The 17657-nt window shown below is 40.7% G+C and overlaps 1 long non-coding RNA gene across 1 annotated transcript; it reads left to right on the plus strand.

Moving 5' to 3' along the window:
* The first annotated feature begins 866 nt into the window (after nucleotides 1–866).
* Gm31307 lies at nucleotides 867–12666 on the plus strand. The gene is made up of 3 exons (XR_381636.1): nucleotides 867–905; nucleotides 12244–12388; nucleotides 12492–12666. It is a non-coding gene; the product is annotated as a predicted gene, 31307 (long non-coding RNA).
* The last annotated feature ends 4991 nt before the right edge of the window (nucleotides 12667–17657 follow it).

Below are 17657 nucleotides of genomic sequence, written 5' to 3' on the forward strand. Positions count from 1 at the left end.
AAGTCTAAATTTTAATATGTATTCCATTCCACTTTGTATTTTTTTTGTCATTCTATGGCTAAAATTTTGAGACAGAGTGCCTGTAGTAGATGCTGCTGACATTGCAGTTAGGTGACAATAAGATGACCAATAAGAGTTTGTGAGGTCACTGTCCTGGAGTTCTCTTTGGGGTACCTAGTCTCATTAGTAAGATAATTTAGAAACATACTTGTACAGAAATTTAGGAACCGTTTTCTTAGCATTTAAACAAAAAACAACAGGGTCAGCAAGCTGTACACTTCAGCAGATGCCTAGGTCAGGGAAATTGAGAAGAGCAGAGAAAACCATGCTTTTAAAAATAAATTAGAGATAATTTTTCAGAGAAAGAATGAGAAAGCTGAAATTCTCAAGGGGAGCAGGTTTAGCTTTGGTCAGTATCCACAAGAAGGGAAAGTGTGATCAGGAGAGCTTTTCTGATAAAGCAAGCAGGTTCCACAGTACCACATAATGGAATCTCTGTAAGCCACTGCATCAAAGGAGGGGCTTTGGCGAAGGGTAACTGCACTATGTCTTTTAGGAGATAATTATGTCTCCTCTCTCCTTAGCCCGTCTTTAGATATCAGACTTCCTAGAGGGTGGACTCCCACCCATGTGACTCACAGGCCCAGGTAGATTAACTCTTAAGGGAGGAGACAATAATATGTGATGTTCTAACCTGTAGAGAACATCACAATGTCATGCCACCACCAAGGGCCAAAGGTAATCGTTCTTCTGATTGGAGGCTTAAAGAGTAGTGAAGCTGATGATCATCTTTCTAGTGTTCCCAGGGAATGGAGAGGTGGAGTCCAAAGACATGAGAGAGAAATCTACGCTCTCCAAGGCTACTAATCTCTGTAATGCTGGTTGGTATGCGAGAGCATCTTCAGGTACGAAAATAAACAACGGAGGTATGAGAAATAGCACCCAAGTGGGACTGGGTACAACCCAGGGACTCCTTGTGAAGCGGTAGGAGATAAAAATAATAAGACTATTATTTTTAATAATAATAATAATAATAAGCTATGGAAGTGCTGGCCGCCGACGCCGCCTCCTCTCCCCCCACCTCCTCTTCCTTCTCCTCCTCCTCTCTCTCCTCCCCCTCCTCCTCTCCCTCCTCCTCCTCTCCCTCTTGTTTCTGTTCTTATTCTGTAGCCCAGGCTTGCTTTAAGTTCATGGCTACCTTCTCACCTCAGCTTCCTGGGAGATAACATTGCAAGCAGGAGCTGCCATTCCTCCTGACATTTCTAATTAGAGTTCTTAATTATGCCTGCATGCAAAAATCACCTGAGAAGATTCTTAGAAATTTAGACCCAGGCTCTGCCCAGACCATCAGCATCCGAATCCTCACAGATGGGACTGGATGGCTCTCAAGCACTTCTGCGTTGAAAATCTCTGTTCTGAAAAGTGGCCACAGCAAGGTCAAGCATTGCCTTCCACCCCAACCCTGCAGTGGAGGCTTCCATCGCCTCTGGAACAGCCCCTCTAGTCCTCATTCTGTCACTGACAAGGTACCTCTGGTAATAGCCTATCTCTAAGGACCCTTCATGCCAATCTTATGAGACTACCTGTGAGAGTATGTGCAGCTATACAGTAGGTTAATGTCTATATGCTATAAATCTCTCCTGTCTGACAGTTTTCTGAACACATAAAACAAACTGAAACCATCTTCCACATAGCAACTCTGAAATATCTGCAAACAGCCAAAAGATAGCCCTGTGACTATTTGGCAGTTTAAGCCAAAGTTAGAACGTATTGGGAAGTAGAGATCCAAAGGAAATAAACACAAGCAGTTTGGCCTGGTGGACATCAGTGGGAGATAATATGGACATTGTCATTCATTAATTTCATAAACACTGTCCTAGTCAATTTTATGTTGTTATAACTGAATGCCACCAATGGGCTATTTGTAAGAGACAGGGAGTTATTTGCCTTGATATTCTGGTGGCTACATGCCAATATTAAGGTGCATCATGTGATAAAATAAGAAGCTTATACTGCTGCATCATAACACTGCAGACAGTAACACACGGTAAGCAGACGTGTGTCGGCTGAGTCTTTTCATCCCAGACAGTCACTAGCATGATCACGAGGGCCTCATTCTTGTGGCTTCATATAATCTTAATCCCACTTTGTGTGATTTGACCAAAGCCATAAAAACCATGTATATTTGGGTGTTAGGTTTCTAACACATGATGTTCTGGGGTCATAGTCAAACCATCACTGTTACTAATTATCTGTGACATGCCAAACACTTCTAGATTCCAGGGACATAGCATCAAAAGGGGACAGTGAACACACCCATTTTCCTGTTCTCAAATGTCTACAAGGTTTCACTGCACTACCTTTGTGCTGTCATGCAAGCCATAGTCTCTGCTCATGACTCCTTGGTTGCATATCTTTGTCAAGGTCCATGGAGTCTTACAATTAAAGCATCAATTCTCTCAAACCTATGCCAATTTTTTTCTTATTTTATACCTTTCACTACTATGAGTCTTCTGAGGTTGCCAGGAGCTCCAATTCAAAATGTTTGGGCGTAGTCTAAGATCTTCTTTCTCTATTTTAACACTAGTTGTACTTTATATAGGTATTTGTTATAAAGTGTGTTATTGGTACAAAGATACACTCAGGTAAACAAGCTACATAAGACAAATCGAAAGCAATTCCCAGCCCCGTAGGTGTTGATAGTCCCATTTATCAGCCTGATTCTTTACTCCAGGGAGCCAACTCAAAGTCCTCTTATCTACACTGGCACCTCCCAGTGGTCCAAGTTCTGGTCAACAAGAGGAATACTTTTGAAAAAGATGCACAAGCATATAAAGGTACTTTGCAAAACACAATGGAAGGAAATAAGATTAGGTGGACAGAAAAATTCTCTGTCCATCTCAATTATGAAGGTGTGCCTAGTGCCAGATGAGCTATACAATAGTGCTATGCAATAGAAAGAATTCGTGGGGTCAATATATGGATGCACATCGTGGGAAGCAGTGGTCAACCACAATAAGGAAGACAGGGTGACAGATGATGGTGTAACTACTTGGCTATATATAAAGGCTAAATTGTAACTGGAATCTAATAGTAAAATGTTACAATTTTATATTAATCACAAGTTGAAGTAAGAAATTGTATTGTTGCATGCATTTTGCCCAATTTTCCATCTTCATGACAAAGAGAAAAAAAAATACCAGTGTGCAATTCTGTCCATGCTTGACCCAATGTTCCCAGCAGAGTGAGGGCATTTACAAGCATCCCTTGAAAGACTGTGAATTATGCAGTCTTAACCACAGCCGTGATCAAAGAGTGGCCCTCTGGTAAGACTGGACCAGCCACAAAAGTCTAAACTGAACCCTCCCATGGTAAATCTTCCCCGGAGTGATAGCTTGCCTCGAGCGCTTCCTTCAGCCATCCCCCAAGTTCAGATGATGAGTCTTAGGCTGTCAGATAGCTTCTGATAATTTGGGGAAGAATAATAGAAATTGAAGTGCACAGACGTCCTATTTCTCCATCTTTCAAAAGAAAACATGGCATGCTGTCAATTTCAGGAGGGACAGAAGTCCTGCCAGTAATCCAGTATTCTCCCTGTATTCAAACCAGCTCATTTCCGCATGTTGGAATCTATTTCTATTCCTGTCCCCTCACATCATCATACCTAAGCTTTCAATGTGGCACAATTGCATAGCCGCCACCCTAGAACTCTGCAGAGCAGGTCCTCGAACACACTTCTGTTGCTCTCAGACACAGGCTGTCTGCTGTGTCGTGAGCCTGTGGCACTAGTCTTGTCTTTATTTGACTGAGATTATGAGGTTTTGAAGAACAAGGAGTGTGTTAATGAGCACGTTAAATCTACAGTAAATGAAACTTTAACTCCAAGTACGAGTAGTGGCATTTGCTGAACCATAGACATTAGCTTCCTGTAACCACACTCAGAGTTATTAACATCGTATTGCCCGACTGTGGTTTTAGGATTACCACTGCAATGTAATTTCACTGTGTGTGATGATGTAATTGCTGCAAATCCATGTGGTTGGCAATTACACAGTGCAATGTATGGGACTGAGCTAATGGCCTGAAATCGATTTTTTGATTATTTTTTCCTTTTTATTAATTCTATTGCCTTATTTCAACTTTTAGTTTAAATACAACATGCAGTATCATATGTAGCCTGTTGGTAAGCAAGCCTCAGTTAAGTGGAAGACTGTGAGAGCATATAAAGATGCAGCTGACTTTATTATTCTGAGTTATAGCAGAAAACACAGTAAAGGTCTATCACACTGAATTCTGGCCATTATTCATGCATGCTGCTGGTGAATCAGTAGTAATACTACATTCAACTCCCAGTGAGCAGTGCTGAATGTGTGTACATAATAGATGGTAGATAAATGATAGGTAGGTAGGTAGGTAGGTAGGTAGGTAGGTAGATAGATAGATAGATAGATAGATAGATAGATAGATAGACAGAGGAGAGGTATATAGATAGGTTATACAGTCTATCAGATTCTACATATACTGTCACAATTCATGTAAAAGTCAACTAGAAATGTTTTTTTAATATAATTGAGGAAAAGCTGTAATGGAAAATCATTAATTGCTCTGTTATTCTTTTACTTCATATGCAAATTAAGATATATTTCCACACACTAAAAGAATCCTAGTTGTAAAAATCACAGCAATACTTTGATTTCTCTTGGCACCAGACCCTGATACCTGCCAAGCAGTAACTTACATCTCTGAGTCAATCATCTATTGTTTGCATGTCAGAGGTTGAATAGACAGAGGGAAAGTCTGGACTGGCAGCCAGTCTGCCTGGGCCTATAACTTGGTCCAGTCACTTGCCATAAGATTTGGTAAACATCACATAGGATTATGAATTAGACATATATAATCCCAGTATTCAGGCAGCTGAAACAGGAGAATCTTGAGTATAAAACTAGCCTGGTCTATACAATGAAAACAACAAAATGACAGTGTAGTAATTTTCTCACAGCATACTAAATGAGTTTTTGTCTATACCATGCTTAGGACATTGTAGAGAGATTGCAGAAGCCCCTTCAACACTTGTTTGAAACTCAATATAAGCAATAAGATAGTCTCTGGCTCACTTAGAAAATTAATATACTGAAAGTAAATCGCAAAGCCTATATAATTGAAAACTGAAGTACATAAAACAGGCAGAGGAGATACAAACACACACACACATAAGTCAAATACAAACAGATGTACACACACACACTCACAGAGGCATTCATTTTAGCTGGTCCAGTCTCTACTACATGTCATGCTCTCGTAACCCAGTATTGCAAGATATCTCCCACAGCATTCAGTTCCTAAAAGGGCTCTGTCCTCACAGCAAGATTCATGACGACGGTGAGCTTCCAAATCAGAAAGAGCCTTCGGACAGAGAGTAGAAAAATGCAAAGCCAAGCCAAGCAGAAGTCTACTGTGTTGACTTGCCTAGAAGAGAGTTTTCTGGGTTGGAGAAGACACCAAGGGAAAAACCAAGAATGAGTGAGGTCAAGAAGGCAAAGTCAGCTGCATCATCCTGGGAGCTCACTGGGCCTGGAGCACAGAAGAGTCAGAGAGGCTTTAGAAGCTAGCACTTACCTTAGCGCCAACAGAGCTGCAAGTAGACAGCCAACCTGGAAAGCAGCAGAAGATTGCCCAGGATCAAAGGCAGGGAGCCCCATCTCTAGGCCTCAGATATTGTGGTCAGAAAGCTTTTATATCCTCACAAAGCACTGAATATTTCTAATGTCTTTTATTTAGGTGGATTATATCTATGGATTCTTACCATATTGGAAATTTAATTATAATAATTTATTTCTAAAAAAAATCCCATTACATACTAAGGTGAAGGGCAGATTTTTAAATTTTGTGTATGGGTGCTGTGTCGTGGGTATATGATGTTGTGTGTATTCATGTGTATTTGTATGCATGAGTGAAAGCACACATATGTCATAGCACACATATAAAGGCCAGAAGACAACATCACATGTCCTTTCTCACCTTCTACCTTATTGAAGACAAATTCTTTCTTGCTTACCACTAGTTTAAGACACCTTAGCTAGCCAATGAACTCCCATGGATTTTTCTGTCCCTGCCTACTGTCTTCATGCAGGAGCCATAGGAAATGCAGACACATGTGCTACTGCATCTGTATTTTGTGTATCTTCTGGAAATCGGAACTCAGACTATTAGCCTTGTGCAGCAAAGAGTTTATCCTCTGAGTCAGCTCCTCAACTCAGTGGCAGATTTTCATTTTATCTTTGTCTTTCCCCAAAGATATAACAGGAGACAGGCTTTAATGGAAACTTGCATATCTGAGTTGTGGGAAACTTCACATTTGCCTCTGTATGCAGTGTGTTGTAATAACACAATCCATGTAGCTTAAAGAAAACTCCAAATGTTAGAGAACAAGTGACATGAAAAACAACACATAAGTATCATCATAAAAAGAATTTTGACCTTGAAGGCCCTCAGAAATCTAATTGTGGTACTAATAGCATAGACCAAGGATATTACCCTTTAAAGTTAAAAACAAATACAGACTTCATGAAGAACTCCAAATGACAATGTATGATTATAATTATAACAATATACTCTCATCCTACATTTTTGAATGGCATATATGTGTGTATGTATATGCATACACACACATACATAGATGAGTATATGAATACACATATATACATGTATATATACATATATACACACATATACATACACATGCACACACACACACACACACACACACATATATAAAACCACAGGCCTATGAGGCATTTTTTCTATTTTTATAAACAAGAACTCCAAAGTTCAGAGAGATCCCTTAACATACTTAGTGCCGCACAGTTTTTAAATAGAGAGCTTAGTACATTCCTTTCACTGCCCCATATTGAAAATTAGCTTTTTCATCAGGAAATATAGAAACTGCCTTAACATTCTCTATTTGCTATTTGCAAGGTCCAGAGTTTGCCAAATGATTTGCCTTGGATCTGTACACAGAATCAAGATAGGTCTGGATCCAGACTGGTTGGCTGTAGATTGGTACCAGCAACTAAAGAAGTCTAGGTTAGAGTCAGAAACATCCATGTCATTCTTTAGATAAAGACCAAGATTCTGAAACCATATAGCAGGTAAGTGGCTGCCTGGTGGATACAGGTAGAAGATTCACTTATTCATCATCCCTTAGTCATTTTAACACATTAAGAGTTTTTACGGGCATCATCAACTGAATTAAAAGGAAACTATGAGTAAGGGCTCCCAACTAGCTTCTGGGAGGCAGACTGCTGTAATCTAGTCCCAGGGACATTTGTTGGTAAAGCCACACCCTTGGTGGTTGTGGGAGTGGAAGGAGTAAGAAAAGGAAGGGTGGGGATGACTGAATAAAATTAAGATATACAGCCATCTTCTTATCTCAGGTGTTAAGGTATACTGAGGGGGACATCTCCAGGAAAGGCTGACCCAGAAGGTGACAACACAGATGTAGCTTCCTGTCCTCTTGTCAGTCTGTGATATCCAGAATGAGAATTCTCCTGGTGGCCTTAAAATGGTTATTGAGTTTCAGGTGTCACATATAGACATCCCTTTAAAGACTGCTTCCTCGGTTGCCTCTTTATAACATAGGTCAAACCTAAACACATTGACACTTTTTTTTAAATTAGGTACTTATTTCATTTACATTCCAATGCTATCCCAAAAGTCCCCCACACGCTCCCCCCCCCCAAACTCCCCCACCCTCCCATTCCCACTTCTTCGCCCTGGCATTCCCCTGTACTGAGGCATATAAAGTTTGCACGACCAATGGACCTCTCTTTCCACTGATGGCCAACTAGGCCATCTTCTGATACATATGCAGCTAGAGACACGAGCCCGGGGGGTACTGGTTAGTTCATATTGTTGTTCCACCTATAGGTTTACAGATCCCTTTAGCTCCTTAGTTACTTTCTCCAGCTCCTCCATTGGGGGCCCTGTGATCCATCCAATAGCTGACTGTGAGCATCCACTTCTGTGTTTGCTAGGCCCAGCATAATATCATAAGAGACAGTTGTATCTGGGTCCTTTCAGCAAAGTCTTGCTAGTGTATGCAATGGTGTCAGTGTTTGGAAGCTGATTATGGGATGGATCCCTGGATATGGCAGTTTCTAGATGGTCCATCCTTTCGTCTCGCTCCAAACTTTCTCTCTGTAATTCCTTCCATGGGTGTTTTGTTCCAAATTCTAAGAAGGGGCAAAGTGTCCACGCTTTGGTCTTCATTCTTCTTGAGTTTCATGTGTTTTGCAAATTGTATCTTATATCTTGGGTATTCTAAGTTTCTGGGGTAATACCCACTTATCAGTATAATAGAATTGTAACATTTCTCCCCTTTCTTTCCCCCTCCCTTTTTCCTTGTATCCCTCCCCACTCTCCTTCAAACTCATGGCTTTTTTCATTAATTATTATCACATGCATCTATAATCTATATAAATATATATTCATAAATATAACCTGCAGAGTTTGTATAGTGTCATGTGTAAATATACAGATTTCATTTTATTTTTCTGAAATCCACCTGTAGACTTGATGCTTCCCTCTATTCTCTCCTACGCATGACCGGTAATGAAAGATGACTGACTCAAAGATGAACAGACGTCTAAGATCTCCCTCTGGAAGTATTGACAGATCAGCTGTTACTGAGACTGCTAAGAAGCAGTCATTACATTTCTTAATTTTAATATTTATTCTACATATTGTAATTTTATTTGGGAGAAAATGTGAGAGTGATTGTAAACAGTACCACACAGAAAGGAAGAGTACCAAAACCTATATGAAAGCCATGCTTTGTGGATATAGTTCTAATAAATGTACATGACTGGTTTGATATAACGGAGCTAAGTAATTGTTAATTTACTAAATGTAACATGTTAATTTTTTCAGTGTCTTCCATATAAAAGTTGTCACTGAACAACACTCCAGAGCCCCATTAAAATCACTGAATGTAAGCAAATTCAATTAGTGCTCACTTTCAAGGCTGAGCATGCTATTCATATTAGGTCTGTAGTTGTGGTAATGCAAGCATTAAGGAGTGCCCAAAAGCAATTTGGAGAATAAATGACCAGACATGGGGCAACTAAGAATGGAGAGAGAAATTAGATGAATTATTATGAAAGGAAAACCATCAAAACAAAGCTAATGGTGGTATTCTAGAGCCAGCCCCTCAGAGGGCCATAAGCCACTTAGATCCTTAAGTAGAGAAATAGCCATCATCTCGACTATAAATCATAAACAGCTATAAACAGCTTTCAGTAAAAGCCTCCTTATTCCTGAGGTCAGTGAATTTAGTGTCTTTGATTGAAACTAATTACCTCTACTTTTAATACGTATGTATATTTGGTTTTTCAAGAGCTGTTAGCCCATGCATCAATGGATACATCTGAAGAGATCTTTGTAGATCACTGCTTATCAGTAACTGAGTAAGAACTGTACCACATGCTGGCACACCAAAGTCACTTTGATATAATTCAAAAGAACACCTATTATCCTTCCATTGAGAAAATCTCAAATTGATGGAAGCAATCCAGGGCAGATTTTAGTTCATTATGGTTTTCTCGCCCAACAAATCTCTGATGATAAACACAGCAATTGACACCAAAAAAAGTCAGATATAACAACAAAATGTCTGAAGGATGTGACCTCTTTTCCTGCCTAGCAGACTGCACAGAGAAACACACATCTGGAGACACTCTCTTACCCACGATGGAGCTGATTTCCATTACCTCACATGACTCAAAAGTCCTGACCAAACGACCAAACGTGGAAAGAATAGATGGTTTCCTTGCTTTTTAAGAGTCCCTGCCCTTGAGTAGGGACAGAACCTGAACCTTGTGTCTTAGTCATAGACGATGGCAAGGTCATGGAATGTCATTCCTGAAATGATGTTACGTTAAGTTCTCGCTTGCTAACAGTTTTGCAACATTCTCTGATTTGCCTCTCCTTCACAGATGTCAATGGCCATAGGCTAACAGGCCCTATAATGAGGACCATGGTAAGAAAGAATATAATGCAGCCTCCAGAGTCTTTGATGGGACCTGCAAGATTTGAGAACCTTCGGTTTATTGGCTACAAAAGCAAGAAATTTCTCAGTAGCCCAAGTAGACTTGAAGCTGGCCCACTGCCTTGACCAACACCTTAATTTTAATATATATGAGCCGGGTTTGTCTGTTTGCCTTCCTACTCCACAGAAGGTGTGAGGCAGTAAACAGCCTCTGCTTGTGGTAATTTATTAAATAGCAATGCAAGAGTAAAACACTATTTACAATTGAAGAAAGCAAGACTTTGAGTTACAAAGAATGCCAAATGCACACAGTCAGAACCACATAGAAACCCAGTCTTCTACTGCATTTCCTCTTTCTCTGAGTCTCCCTCCCTCTCACTTGCTAGTCTAAGCAGCCCCTCTGTGGCTTCCTTCTGCACTGCCTTCCTCCTCTCACAAGCCACCACTCCTCTTTTGGCTAATGGGAAACCATTTCATGCAATGAGACAAAATTTATTAAACTGTGTCCAAATAGCTTGATAGAATTTATGCAGCACCAAAGTGAACCAATTTATTTCTCCTTCAGACACATCATTTTCATTGTCCTTACATCCATTAATACGGCATCCATCACTGATGTTTCAATCCGCTCTAAGCTGTACCATCCCTCTGTGATATTTTATGATGTACAAATGCTGAGAGAAGAACACCACAGATAACTTCCAATAAATTTTTCTGTCTTTTTGTTTTAAATATATAACTATAGAACCATTAACAAAAGCTCCATTACAGATGTGGCAAAATGACACCGTGCTGGCTCTTATACTATGTGTGCTTTTTATTCAAAACACCTTTTGTAAGTGATAAATGAGGTTGACTTTTAGGTTCAAAACATAGAATTGGATGTGGGGATTTTAAAAATATATATGAATATCTTGTGTCTTACTTTGCAAATAAAATAGTATGTGAATGAATTTAGGTTAGAAAGACAAACAGAGAGCCACAAAAAGGAATGAGGGAGATAAATATTTATGGAAAGCAGAGAATCATGTTTAAATAACCTACAAATTGTGAATCTACCCAATTTGTTAAGTAAAAAGACTAAAGCAAAGTTTACAACAAATCAATGCACCATCTTAATTGATCTGTGATGGACCACAGTGCAGTTCATTCCGTTAATATAACTCTATTGCAAGAACTCACAGGGCAGGGACAAAACTAAAAAGACCCAAGGACACTCTCACAAACAGCAATGTTGCAGAGCTGCAAACTCATCAATCCCTACCAGCCCAGACTAACCAGAAGAGGGAAAACTTAGTTTGCAAAACACAAGAAACACTAAGAAAATGCTTTATAAGGCAAAACTACTCCATGTCATCAAAATGTGATTTTTTTTCTCTATAAACTTTGAATCTCATTCATAGGTTATCAGTTCAACCAACATGCACATAAAAATCCAAATATGCATTAAAAAGTAATTGCACACAGTTGTTAATGCTTGAGCTCTCTTCTCTGACGTCTGGGATGCCCAGTCCAGACATCACTTCCCTTTCCTGTAATCCTCACTATGTTTAGAATGAGTTTCCCATCCCTGTAAGAAACCTGTTTTCAAGACCAAGAATTATAAAAATAAAGAGGAAAAGAAAATACCATAAAAGCTCAAATGATTGCATCTTACACAATAGAGACCCAGGCTAGATCCCTTCAGAAGTCACTTTCCTCCTCCAGTTTTCTAACTATGAAAAGCAGGGGTGGCTGAATAACTTCCTACAGTGGGACAAGAGGTGGACCAATGGCTGGCAGGGAAGAAGGTTAGGGGCTTATCTTCTGTTGTGTCTGCCTACACCTTACCATTCACAAAAATACTAAGAAGCATCTACTTGAATGTAGAGAGAATGGCAATGGCTAAACCCAACTGATAATAAAAAGAAAGAAAATGTGCCTCTGATGCCCAAATTTTAGCTGTGTGGCAGGATGAGAGGAAGCACTGTCAAAGGGGTTTCTGTCAAAGTGGTAAGGTAGCCTGTCAAAGTCAACTAATACACCATGAAAAAATACTTCAGTTGAGAATGAACAAAGAACAGGATTGCAATCCAAAATTCATATTTAAAAGCCCTTGGTATGTCCAAGGAACAAAGGAAAAGTTTGGTTTTTATTGGAAAAAAATCTATATGCAGTGAATTTTGTTTGTTGGTTTTGTTTTTGTTTTAAACTGGCAGCCACAGCATTACCCAAGAACTAGGGAGCTCTGATTTGAAGGCACTACAGTTACCAGATGAAACCTGTCCAACATGGCTGCTTTGTGGAATTCGAGTGGGCAGATCGGTACCAGTCAACGTCCTATGTGAGCAGATATCTGTCTGGGTGAGTCAGATAGTAAATGAATTGCAGCCTAGGAAACTTTCTTAAGATAATTCCTGTGATCAGAAAATTATTCCTGAGAGCCTCCCTTTGTGTCCTTCCCCAGCTCCATCTTCCACAGTTTGACATAGATGACTCCATTTTGAACCTGCCAACTTTCACAAGACTTCTACATATCAGATAGTATCTATCAAATATCCCCAACACATAGCCTCACTTCCCTCAGATTACCTGAAGAGAAGCCATGAGGCCGGGGTCATTTTAGCACCTGCTTGGAAGACACCATCATCTTTAGAAGGTGAATGAATGACTCTCCTCTTTTCTCACTGGCCATGGGAGCTCATTATAACTTAACTTTTACTCAGTGGTGTGCAAACCTCCTCATCAATCTCTTTATCAAACAGAAGCTGACAGAAGAAGGACATCTATTCTCTCAACGCTTCTCTGGAATTCTGCCATAGAAGGACAAGGTTTTAAATAATGCATTGCTGTCATAAGATGGACCTGTAAAAAGTAAAGTCAGAGATGAGCAGCGTGGCACGTGTCCATAATACCCATGCTCAGAAGTGTCCTGAGTTTGAGGCCAGCCTGGATTACATCATAGAGCCATATCTGAAAAAAAAAAATATGTGAAAATAAAAGACTAAAATAAGAAAGATGCATAGCCATCTTTCTCTCCAAAACGATGCATTGTTCAGCAGTAAAAATTCTAACTTTTACCTGGGGGAGCTCACACAAACACGTTCGAAATACAATAATAACAAAACCTTGGGCCCAGCCCTGAACAAATCCTATGATGGATAATAAAAATCTTGAGAACAAAAGCTGCCACTAAAGTCACACAGAAAGTTCTTAAGGTAATAAGCACCAAATATGAGGTAAAGGGAAAACATGGGATTCGGTAACACCATGTGCTCGCTGAATGACATCACTGCTTCTGGGGAAATGTGGCATTTTGGATGTAGGAGCATCCCAGTTAAAGCTGTGGCTTTACCACTTCTGACCTATGGATCTGAGCATGTCCCCTAAGCTTCATCCGTGAGATGTACCCACATATGTTTCTAAGGATCAGCAGTAGAATATACAAAGCAATGTTAAATGACAAACACTTGAACTGTGCTTTATATAGAGTACAATTTGTTTTAAATCCATCTTTCTGTCTCACCATATAGAGAATATTATTATTCTTCCTTCACAGTAAGTAAACTGAGGCTCGGAGACATTCACTTGCTCCTCATAAAAATCCAAGCTTTATCCCAGGCATTCCAGGTCAGAGCTAGTGCCTGTCACATGTGCTAACCCGGGCTACCTCAAAAAGCATCCATGACAGAATCATGGAAAACTGACCTGAACGAGCGAGCCCTTGGAGCCAGGCACTGTGCTAAGCATCTGACTTTCATTATCGCATTTCATCCCAACAGCAAACCCTTGAAGTGGGTACAGCTTCATCACCTCTAAACTCCTCATGTGGTGCCTGGCACCGTACTGCAGCTCTGTAGAGGGCAGTTACCATTACACCTCAATGAACGATCCTGGGCCATCCAGTCGATGCTGGATACAAACTTACTTTGTGGAATAATGTTTTCTCAGCATGTTAGAACACACGCAAACCCAGGCCAGCATCTTCCAGGCCTCCCACTGTGACAGCCATCTCTGTAACAAGGCAGCCTTTTTCCCTTCTATTCCTTGAAATAAGTATGGCTGTTTGGTCAGAGCTGTTTGCTGCCACTGTTTAGAAAATGAAATCTCTCGCTTCTGTTCAATGTATTGAACTTTGTAACCATAGCATCCACACCTCACACACCTCTCAATCTCCATTTATTTTGTTTAAAAAAAATACAAAGAGATTGAGAGACACTGCAGCAGGAGAGGTAAATGATGAATAAAATAAAATTTTTCTCTACTTGGCTAAAAAAAAAATCCATTTTTAATGTTTAGCCCTGTGCTACTGCACTCACCAAAACCTAGTGGTTCACATTCTGGTTTCCTGTCCCCGAAACACACCTGAAACAATATGAAGCAGGTGTCAGGAGACGCAAGAGGTCAGGGAGATCACAGCAGTGACCGCTGCCAGGTCCCTGAACCTACCTCTGTATAGCCAGACTGTCAGTGCAGGCACAGAGCAGGCATCTTCTAGCCCTCCATGGTGCTCAAGGAGACAGAGACACTGAGAAGCAGGGCTCACATCTCCTGGTGGGCAAAAGACATTGCACAGGAACACTGATTCCTGGCAGAAGAATGGATTCACACACAGTTGTTGACAGCACAGTCACTTAATTCTCTTGGGCTGACTTCAGAATTCATTCACAAGTCTCTCATGTGTGTGTGTGTGTTTCTTGTTTGAGGAATGAATATCCATGTAGAGACCACAGGTCATTCGGTCTGGGTGTCTGTGGTGGCAACATCCACATTGGAGATTTTTTTGTTTTGTTTTGGGGTTTTGTTCTTTATTTTTGGGGTTTGTTTGTTTGTTTGAGAAAAGGTCTCTCACTGGCCTGGGTTTCACCAGGTATGTTTGTTAGGCTGCCCAGTGAACCTCAGGGATCTGTCTTTCCCTGAACCCCCACAACAGTGGGGTTGCAAGCATGTACCATGTGCCACTGCATCTAGATCGCTTTTTAACATAGGTTCTTCTGATGGAACTCAGCCTCCTACTTCCAAAGCAAGCACTTTACAGACTGAAGACTTTCCATGGCCAATCATTCACATTGTTTGTTGTTGTTCTGTTTGGTTTGTTTTTGGTGGTGGTGGTGGTGGTTTAGTTTGGTTTGGTTTTTATTTCAAATACAAATGTCTACTAGCAGAAAAAAACCCGATATGTTTAACAGAAACATAGTGAGATTGGCATCTAGCCATGGACTTCGGGGTCACCTTAGTAGCTTTCCTTTAAAAAAAAATTTCAAAGTATGGACAGGTGAAATGTGTAGGAGAATCACTTAGGCAGATTTTCATAGGATGAAAAAATTCTAAGTCCCGCTGGTGATAATTCTGATTCCATTGGCCCGACAGCTTCTCCCAGACAATGCAGAAGAATTGCATCTGTGGCCAGTGACTGAGATGCTCTAAGGTTGCCAAGCTCTGGGTACAGTGAATGATGAGTATGTGGGTAGAAGTGACTGGGGAGAGAGCCTCTACCATGCACTTCTTGGAGGTCCGGGACCTGGAACTTACTACAAACACCACAGAGGGAAGCACAGGGTCCCTCGAGACTTCCAAACTCCATTCTACTTACTGACGTTTCCTTAAAAACTAAACACCCTTGGAAGGAGTTACAGAGACAAAGTTTGGAGCTGAGATGAAAGATGTAGAGACTTCCATATCCAGGAATCCACCCCATAATCAGCATCCAAACGCTGACACCATTGCATACACTAGCAAGATTTTATCGAAAGGACCCAGATGTAGCTGTCTCTTGTGAGACTATGCCGGGGCCTAGCAAACACAGAAGTGGATGCTCACAGTCAGCTAATGGATGGATCACAGGGCTCCCAATGGAGGAGCTAGAGAAAGTAGCCAAGGAGCTAAAGGGATCTGCAACCCTATAGGCGGAACAACATTATGAACTAACCAGTACCCCGGAGCTCTTGACTCTAGCTGCATATGTATCAAAAGATGGCCTAGTCGGCCATCACTGGAAAGAGAGGCCCATTGGACACGAAAACTTTATATGCCCCAGTACAGGGGAACGCCAGGGCCAAAAAGGGGAGTGGGTGGGTAGGGGAGTGGGGGTGGGTGGGTATGGGGGACTTTTGGTATAGCATTGGAAATGTAAATGAGCTAAATACCTAATAAAAAATGGAAAAAAACTGTTCTAGGCTATTAATACTAGCCCCTATGTTATCAAAGCAAAATGTGGTAGACTTGGCTAGAGTCATAGATATTTGCCATGCTTACATAAAGTATACCGTAATAGGAATGGAATCCATGGTCAGTACCTGCCTTCTGGTCCTTACAGCAGGGTACAGACCTCCATTGCTTGGCCTAGGATGTCTAATAACTGCTCATTTATTTAGCCTCTTCCTATATAGTACACCAAATACACTCTACAGTCTTGTATTCAGTTTCAGCAAATATTAATGAAAATTGGGAGCCTATATATTACTAGGAAAAAATTAGAAAAACTTTCTTAATGACCTTAATATTATAACAACCATTTAGAGTGCATCTTACATGGTTCCACAAAGCAGCATTAAAACTTGGCATCGCTGCCTCCTTTTCCTGTCTACCCCATCTACACGTAGTCAGACACTGGCCTGACTCTATATATACATATTAGTTGCCCAAGAATGTTCTGTCTATATAATCCGTATCATCCACCTTCAAGACTGACAGGACAAACTGTCAAGATCAAAACCTTCAGGGGCTTCGGGTAAAGGCTAAAAGGGCAGACCCTCACCTCTCAAAGGGAAATAATTACTTATGGGGCAAAGCTGTACCCTGGAGCAGATTGTCTTGTAGGAATCAGATTATCCCCTTGACATAAATTACAATACTTAGGTTATGTCACATAACATACCATACTCATAACAACTACAACTTCTTATCTAATTGTGGAGGTCATAGCTGAGATAATGGCCAATGGGATCACACTGACCAGGACTGTCACTATGTGTATCTCTTGTCCTTTGATCCATAGGTCCTTTGTGTAAACCTAAGTGCATATCAGCACCCTAAAGGGGATCTTGTGGTCAATGGGTTCCTTTATCTGTTCCTCTTTCTCACTGTGATTTAAATCTGCTTTCAGCTTTTCACCATTATGTATTATTCAGCTGCTGAATAGGAACCTATGGCTGAGCCTAGCTTGTTGGCAAGCCTAGAACAAAAAACTATTTCCTCTAAAACTGGAGGGCTGCTGAAGCCAGCCTAGCACTTTAAAATGGAAGGAGAAGAAAGGAGGAAGAGGAGGAGGAGGAGGAGGAGGAGGAGAAAAGGAAAGAAGAAGAAGAAGAAGAAGAAGAAGAAGAAGAAGAAGAAGAAGAAGAAGAAGAAGAAGAAGAAGAAGAAGAAGAAAAGAGAAGACAGAAGAGAAGGAGGGGGAAGGAAGGAGGGAAGCGGAGGAAGAGGAAGAAGAGGAATTTTTATGCATGCTTATTCTCACCAAACGTTTGCAATGCAAGGCCAATAGGAACCTCTCCCAGGCATCTTGAGATTTATTTATAACACACATTAAATTGCATAAGGTAGTGGTATAGGCACACAGCTTCTGCTCCCACCTCTATGATGTCCTTCTAGGCCATTCTCCCCCAAGATAAATAAAGAAGGGAGGGGAGAA

This window comes from Mus musculus, chromosome 12, assembly GCF_000001635.26.
Source record: "Mus musculus strain C57BL/6J chromosome 12, GRCm38.p6 C57BL/6J".
Taxonomy (NCBI): domain Eukaryota; kingdom Metazoa; phylum Chordata; class Mammalia; order Rodentia; family Muridae; genus Mus; species Mus musculus.